Genomic DNA, 8779 nt, shown 5'->3' with positions numbered 1-8779 from the left:
CATTACAGAAATAATGATACTTTGGATCATTCCAGTATACTTTACTGAGTTAAGCTAGTCATCATTCCTTCTTCCAAAGTCCCTTGCTTAAAAAAGGTATCTAGGATAAAAAAATGAGACACAGAAAAGACTTTTGGGTTACTTTTGAGTAAAGAGAAAGTGGTTGTAGTTAAGTGTCATGGAGTCAGTCCTGACTCAGTGCCACACAATCACCACCACCATTCTTTATTGAAATACATGGTGAGTTCTCTGTAAAAGTGTCTGGCAGGTTCAAATGCCCCTGACTTTTGGTTGGTAGGTGAGCATTTAATCACTGCACTACCAGGGCTCCTTTAGAATTACATTTTCCAAAATAATTATGGAGTACCAGTGTGGTGCTGTAGGATGAGCACCAGACTGGAATTTCAGTTTGAATAGCAAAGTCAGTGGTTCTAGCTGCTCCTCAGAAATCCCATAACAGGGTCGCTATGAGTCAGAAAAGACTCAATGGCACTTAACAACAACAACCAGTGTCAGTCAGACATCAGATTTCAGCACAGCATCAGTCAAAACTTCTTAACTTCCAGACCTTTCAGTTTTTTTCCCAAGCGTAAAATTAGTTATTGGTACTTTGAACAAAGTTAAATGTTGAATTTTAGTAGTATTGTTATGTACTAGCAGTAATACTGTTAGTGCATTACATATCTTATTTAACCCTCTCAATATGTGATTTCAATGGCTTCTTAAAATGTGAACTTGTTATATGTTGGAGCATCTTCCCCATCAGACAGTGGAAATTGGTTCGGGGGAAAAAGAGATGATTCTGTTTGTTTCTTGTGTTTTTTTTTCTAGCCACACAGATCTGCTACCTAATATGTATTTTGTTGTTGTTGTTATGTGCCGTTTAGTCGGTTCTGACTCATAGCGACCCTGTACAGGGTCTCCGAGGCTGTAAATCTTTACGGGAGCAGAAAGCCTCATCTTTCTCCCGCGGAACAGCTGTAGTTTCAAACTGCTGACCTCAAGGTTCGCAGCCCGATTAGTAACCACTATGCTACCAAAGCTCCTTTAATATGTATGAGGGGTGTTCAAAATGTTCATGAAAAAATTCCATTATCTTTCAATTCCATCTGTCCACCAATTTTTTGAAGCTCCTTTACTAATGAAGACAGACCACACTTGAACTGTGAAGTTGAAGGTGGAGGACTCTGCCGGCAGCACTACTTTCTTCTCCAAGTGCCTGTGTGTCTGAGGCTGGATTTAAAGCCTCCAGCGTGTTTGGAGTTAATTCCCATTAGGTTGGACTCCGCCCCGCTCTCCCAAAGGTAAAGCAAGGTTTTCGGGCGTCACTGCAAAGAGCAGCTGGGATTCCCATCCCCGACTGACAAGCTGTGGGGAAGTTGTTTCTCAGACCTGAGCCCCGAAGAGAGGGAACAAGTCAGTCAGCTTTCCTGGTCAGAAGGTAAAATTGCAACTCGGGCCAAATACAGTTGAAGCAGCTGCATGAGAAATTGCTTTGCTCTCCCCTTGCTCAACCCCCTCTTTCTTGCTTTCCTCTCTCAGGCTTCCTGTCCTTTCATCTCATAGCTTGGAGAAGCTGTTTTCTTCCCAAGGGCAGCCTCGCACAGTTCTTCTTCCTCATTGTCTGTTATTTGCTCAGAGGCTGAAAGGAACCAGGACTGGATTCACCTTTCATATTGCCAAAGTTTGCAATGCTAAGGGTTAAGTGCCAATTTGTTTTCCCATGGGAGTCTGTAACAGGAGGAGAGGAAGTGCATGTCTCTAGGAGTGGAGGGAGGTATTTGGGTCTGACATGTCTACAGAAAGTAAAAGTGAATTCTGATTGTTAATATGGTAGGTTAATCCCTTAGACTTGCCTGAATTGGGGTTATGGAACTGCCATAAGGAGGAACTCTGGTAGCGTAGTGGTTACGAATCACGCTGCAAACCACAAGGTCAGCAGTTCGAAACTACCAGCGGTTCCGTGGGAGAAAGATGAGGCTATCTACTCCCATAAAGATTTACAGCCTCGGAAACCCTGTTCAGGGTCTCTATGGGTCGGAACTGACTCGACGGCACTTAACAACAACAACATAAGGTGGTAGGATTAAATTGAAATGCAAGTGATGAAGCCAGCAGGGCTGGAAAGAAAAGATCACATTCATTTACTAAATATTTATGAGTTCCTACTATGGGCCAAACACAATGATTTCCAGAAGGTCCTGAAATAAAGTATGAATTCATTCTTGAAAAGTACAATGGACCAAGTGGCTCCATTTTGTGGTGGGAAACTGATAAAAAGAAGCCTAGGGGAGGAGTAAAAGAAGGTGTGGTGTTCTACTTCTTAGGAAAGTATCTTTATTACTTCTGCAAGACTCTCAGAAAAGGAGAATTTACACTTATCCTAATGCTAGGTATCCCAGAGATGTTACTTTGAGTAACCTTTACAACTTTATGTCTCTGTTTTATAGATGAACCTGAAATGTGAAGGTTTAAAGTGATCTGTTCAAATTCACATAGCTTGTAAGGGCCAGATCTCAGTACCACATTACAGATCTGCCTCAAGAATCTGGATTCTTTCCCACTAAATCTGTATTTCTCAAATATTAATTCTCATCAGAATCATCTGGGGATTTTTGATGTGCATATTCCCATTGATTCATAATTCAGTGACTCTGAGAATAGTGTCACATTCTGCCTCTTAAACAAGCACTGAAGATAATTCTGAAGCAAGAGGGTTTGGGCTCCCACTTTGAGATATGCTGTTAATATACCATTCTGCCTCCCAACTATTCTAAGTGGCTAAGAAGCATTCAGATCACTTTGTTCTCATATTTATCACATTAACTGGATGGAGGTGGTCATTTATGGTGGTTTTTTACTCCCAAGTGAAATTGTGTGTAGAGGAATTATTGGAAAACAGTAACAGGTCTGGGATATGAACCTTAGGGTGTGGGCAGAAGCTTTACCAGTTAGTCCAACATTGATAGGACCCAATAGTGTGCAGCCAGGGCTGGCTGATAGTGTAATTTCTAACTGGTTGAGGGTGTGAGATAAGACTTCTATCCAACCAGTTGGTCACTGAATGCAACAGCATCTGTTCAGTCAGAATAGAAATCAGCATGAAGATTTCTAGTTGGCACTCACTCTCCAAAGCCGGAGACAGATGGGAACCTCTGTGAGAATTTTTTTCAGGGAAGGTAAATTTGGGGAAATCATTCCAGGTCTCACCATTCTAACTTCAAATCCTAGAGAAAGGAAATAGCCATGACATGATTGGAGGTTCTTTTTTATGAGATTTCTCTGCCAACTGTATTATTTAGAGCTGATCTTATAGGTTGTAGATTGCTTTGGTTGGTTTTCCTCTCTCTCCTTATTCTCTGACTTTCTGTCATTTAATATCTTTTTTGCTGTGACTATCACCAATTCAAGATGAATAGATGGAAATAAACAAATTTACCCAGCACAGTTGATTTTTCTACTCCATAGTAGAAGAGGAAGGAGGAAAGAGAAAGCCTAGAAAGAGGTTCAGAAAGAATGAAATCTGAGGATTTTGAAAGAAAAGACTTAGGTCAGAGAGTGAATATAGGCATTCTTAGAGCCTTTTAGAGGAGCTCTGGTAGCGTAGTGGTTACGACTCGGGCTGTGAACCGCAAGGTCAGCAGTTCGAAACAACCAGCTGCTCCGCGGGAGAAAGATGAGGCTTTCTACTCCCGTAAAGATTTACACCCTCAGAAACCCTTTACAGGGTCGCTATGAGTCGGTTCCGACTCCAAGGCACATAACAACAACAACAACAAGAGTCTTTTAGGGGAACTCTGGTGTCATAGTGGGTTCACAAAGTCAAATGTTTGAATCCACCAGCCGCTCTTTGGGAGAAAAATGAAGCTTTCTGCTCCCATAAATATGTACAACTTCAGAAACCTCATACGGGGTCAATATGAGTCAGAACTGACTCCATGGCACACAACCACCATAAGAGTCACCTAGATACAAAAGGCAAATGAAGCCCTTTGAGTGACTACATCAAGAGAGGATTTCTGGTGTTTGAGGGCTTGGGGCAAGTTCAAATGTGGAGATATGCAAGAGAAAGAGAAACTTCTGAAGGACAGAGGTAGCATAAAATGAGGAGAAAAGTGCTTAGACAGATTTTTAACAGATTTTTCCTTCTTTTTTTGAGGCTATGTCTGAAGCAGAAAGATCAGAATAGAATGGCCAGGCTATTTATTAGAAAGGATTCCTGGTGTGGTGCTATGGGATAAGCACTGAACTGCTAACAGAAAGGAGTCCTACTAGTGTGGCACTGTGAGGTAAAACATTGGACCGCAAGGTCGCTTTGAACCACAAGATTGGCAGTTCAAATTTATCAGCTGCTGCCTGGAAGCCCTATACAGGGTTGCTACAAATTTGAACCCACTCAATGGCACTTAATAATAACAAAGCTAACAGAAAGGTCGATGGTTCAAATCCATCACCTGCTCTTTGAAAACCCAATTATAAACTATATAACTCAAGTGTACTTAACAAAAAGTAAAAAAAATAAAATAAAATAAAAATAGGGAGCACAGTCATTCTGTAGGATAAGCATTGGACTGAAAACCCCACCAACTGCTCCTCAGGAGAGAGGCTTTCTGCTCCCACAAAAATTTACAACCTCAGAAACACTTTACAGGGTCTCTATGAGTCAGAACCAACTCCAGAGCACCTAACAACACCAACAAAAAGTAAAAAAAAATATATATTGCTATTAATGTTCCAGATTACGCATGCTGAGGTTTATTTTAAACAAAACGTGCTTAAACATGTTTCTGCCATCAGTTCTGTCAGTAATACACTTGTTTTAGTCTCATCAGGGTGCCTTCAAAAAACATTTTTTCCCCAATCAAAATAGTGGCTTCTAAAGGAACCTACAGGGCCAGTTAAATTCAAGGCAGAGGTCAGTTCAGAAGGTTGTGATGACTGGTTTTTTGGATTCCAGAGGGGAAATCTTGATAGATTTTCTTGATACACATAGGATGACCATGAGGCTTATTATGAAGAAATCTTCAAAGAATTGAAAAACACATTGTTGATAAAGAGGCCAAGAAAGTTTCACTAAGGGTTTTTTTTGTTTGTTTGTTTTTTCCCCCATCATGATAATATGTCTCCTCATTTTTTGAAGGTAGCAAGGACAATTCAACAAGAATTTCTTTGGAAAACTTTACCCCATCAATCCTATATCCTTGGTCTTGTCCATTTACACTTGTTTTTGTTCCCTAAACTCAAAGAACATTTAAAAGGAACATAATTTAATTCCTTGAGGATGCCAAAACTGCCATTTTAACATGGTGCAAATGGAAGAGAACAGAATTATTTGGAGGAAGGGTTAGAGAAATGGAAACACCTTCAGAACACCTAGATTGAGGATATGTTGAGAACCAATAGCTTCACATTTTGATATGTTTTATTTAATAAAGGTTTCTATTAGTTTGTAGCAATGCATGTAGTGGAATTGTATCAATACATGTAGTACATTTTTACTACCTCAAATATGCTACTTGATAAGAGGAGTCTCACTGCGGAAAGACATTTCTCCAAACTAGGAGTCTACTTGTTTTTGTGGTATGACCCCATGTGACAGAGAGTAGAACTGCTCCATTGGATTTTGTTGGCAACAGATCATCAGATGTTTCTTTCACAGAGCTACAGGGTGGGTTTAAACTATCTAACTTTTGGTTCACAATCAAACAATTATTGCATATCATGTTCATTTGTAGAGAAGTCTCAACAATGAGTAATAGGGGTTTCAGGTAGATAATGCATATTATCTGTGGGCCATGGAGAGAAAGTCCTGTTCACATTCCTTTGCTATACCTGCATCATCAAAATCCACCTCTCTTATGTGCCTGCCACTTTTCATGGACTAATCCCAAACTACCAGTCCTACAGTCAAGTTTTCCTAGATAACTTCAAGTCAGAGATTTGCTGGCTAAATTGCTTGCATCTTGTTATCCTTGGTAAAGTATGTTTTCCTTAAGTTATCATTTGTAAGAGAAGCTCAGAGGGACCAAATATTTGAGTCTTTTTCTGTGCGAAATGAGTACAAAGTGAGGTAGAGAAAGGAATTTGTTTTTTCCAAGAGCAGTAGAGCAATGTTTCCAGTTTCACTGATACTAAGTGCCTGCATACAAGTGGGCTTCATAAAGTTAGTAGGAAAATGGAATTTAAAGAGATATTTTTTCCTGAAAGTTTTGAAACCTCCTTGTAGGTACATAAGAGAGTGAAAAAGTGAGGTCACATGATTAAAAACTTGACAATGAAGCACACCATGGAGAGATGGAATGCTTATTTTGGGTGGGAAAAAGACTAAACCAGCAATCTGAGTTGATCCGGGGCTCTCATCTCAGGACGGTGGTCAGCTGTTTTTTATTCACGCTGAGAATGCAACAAAAGGAATTTGCCTTAAGTTGCAGCAGGAAAGGTTGATAAGGTGTCATAACAAATGACTTATTGACGAAAATTGTTAAACTACTGAGAAAAATTGTAGACTCTCCTTCCCTAGAGATCTTTAAAAGTAGGATAGATAACCATTTGACAGGTATGACTTAGGTGGGTTTCATTCCTCACATAGGATAACGTGAACTTTACTCCAAGAGGCCCTGTCAGAATGACTACCATGTCTCTAAAGATTAGTAAATATTAGGCATTAGTAAGTACAATAAATTCAGAGCAGACCTCATGTTTCTATCCAGGTTACTATAATATTCACAGCATCTCAATCAACCAATCTCAAAAATTTGTATCTGACCCATTTAGAAAATGGAGAAACTTGTGAATGAAAGACAGTGTAGCATCTAAAAAGAAATAGCTCTAGTTATTTCAATGCCTAGTTACTGGACAACTCAGCAGGAGTGCCAGGGTGAGTTCTTAGTTCCTGAAATCCTATGTAGTTGTGTAACTAAACATTGCAAGAAAAGGAAACTAAGATTTTGCTTACATGAAATATTAAAGATGAGTTAAGTAAGACAGAATGAAGCATAGCCATATCTGTGATCTTTATTTATGTCAATGCAAAAAGACTTGATCAATTCCTGGGAGTGAACTTGGATTCCTCTCATGATGGGAGATAGTCCATTACAGGGAATGGAACTAAGAACATTTGATTAAATGCACATTTCTGTGTAGCACATGTTTGTGCACATACTCCACCTACCCCACTGCCGCCAATTAAAAACAAAACAAAACAAAAAAAACCCTCCTATTTTAGTTATCTTGTACTGCCATAACAGAAATACAAGTGGATGACTTTAACAAATAGAAATGTATTCTCTCACAATTTAGGAAGCTAAAAGTCCACATTTAGAGGATCAACTCTAAGGGAAGACTTTCTCTCTCTGGGCTCTGGAGAAAGATCCTTGTAGCTTTTCAGCATCTGCAGGTCCAACACTCCTTGGAGATCTCCATGTGTCTTGGTATCAATCTTCCTCTGGATCTAGGAGCTTAGCAGTACAGGGACCCCAGGTCCAAAGGATGCAGCCACTCCCAACTCTTTCTTTTCAGTGGTAGTCCCTCTCAGCTTTGCTTGCTTGTTTAATCTCTTTTATATCTCAAAAGGGATTATCTCAAGATGCAATATAATCCTGTAGATTGTATCCTGCCTTATTAACATCTAAGAAATGATGTTTTACAACAGATAGGATAATCACATCAGACCAAGGCTGATTAGTAGTACTGGTGTGGTGCTGTAGGATAAGCACTGGATTGCTAATCACAAGGTCAACAGTTCAAATCCATCATCCAATCCTTGGAAACCCTGTAAAGGGATGCTATGAGTCAGAACTTACTAGATGGCACTTAATAATAACAGGGATGACTGCATGATATTAGATCTCATCATGGCATTGTATTATAATCACTGGACCACTAGCCACAAAGCCGCTTTACAGAAGAAAGATGAGGTATTCTGCTCCTGTGAAGATTTACAGCCTCAAAAAGCCTCTATGAGTTAGAACTGATTCGACAGCATTTGACAACAACATATGGGGGAATTACTACATCTTAGCTACTAAATCACTGAGATTCCTGGCCCAATGAAGCTGACACAAAACCTGAACTATCACACCCCTCAAACACACACACACAAACCTGTTGCCATAGAGTTGGACTCATAGCATCCCTGTAAGACAGAAAGCCCCATAGGCTTTCCAAGGTTATAATCTTTGTGGCAGCTGACTGTCACATGTTTCTCCCATGGAGTGGCTACTGTGTTCTAACTGCTGACATTTTGGTTAGCAGCCAAGCACTTAATCACTGTGCCACTAGTGCTCCTCCATTCTATCCTCTCACAGGAAAACCTGGATTGAAGCTCCTTTTGTGCTCAGAAACTATTGGGCACTCGAGTCTCTGAGATCTCTTCCTTCATTTCATGAGGTCAGAAAAATTTATGTTAGAAGTGCATATGCTTTATCTCTCCAAAGTTTAATTTCATGGTCACTTTTAACTTTATGTTGTTCAAGTCCTAGAGAGAGGACATTAGAAAATTATTGGTGACAGTGATTCTCAACTTTCTCTCTATGATAGAGTGGCCATTTCAACATGTTTGACCTGGGATTGTCCTGGTTTTATCACTGAAATTCCCACATTCTAAGAAAGCCCTCAATGCCAGGCAAATTGGTATGGTTGGTAACTCTAGACCTAAATGAAATAAGGATAGTGAGTGTCCCTAAAATTGAAAGTCTTTAAGGAGCTCTGGTAGCATAGTGGTTACGAATTGGGCTGCGAACCTTAAGGTCAGCAGTTCGAAACTACCAGCTGCTCCGCG

At 39.9% G+C, this 8779-nt stretch overlaps 1 protein-coding gene across 1 annotated transcript in view; it reads left to right on the top strand.

Annotated features, from left to right (window-relative positions):
• Window positions 1-1158: 1158 nt before the first annotated feature.
• The window catches only part of LHFPL1 (lipoma HMGIC fusion partner-like 1), a 105113-nt gene continuing 97492 nt past the window's right edge, over window positions 1159-8779 (top strand). The window contains exon 1 of the mRNA XM_006873797.1: window positions 1159-1441. The gene's annotated coding sequence lies outside the window, so the exon portion shown is untranslated. The remainder of the gene's footprint in view (window positions 1442-8779) is intronic.

The sequence above is a fragment of the Chrysochloris asiatica genome, unplaced genomic scaffold (genome assembly GCF_000296735.1).
Source record: "Chrysochloris asiatica unplaced genomic scaffold, ChrAsi1.0 scaffold00255, whole genome shotgun sequence".
Lineage (NCBI taxonomy): Eukaryota > Metazoa > Chordata > Mammalia > Afrosoricida > Chrysochloridae > Chrysochloris > Chrysochloris asiatica.
This window is presented reverse-complemented; position numbering and strand designations above follow the sequence as displayed.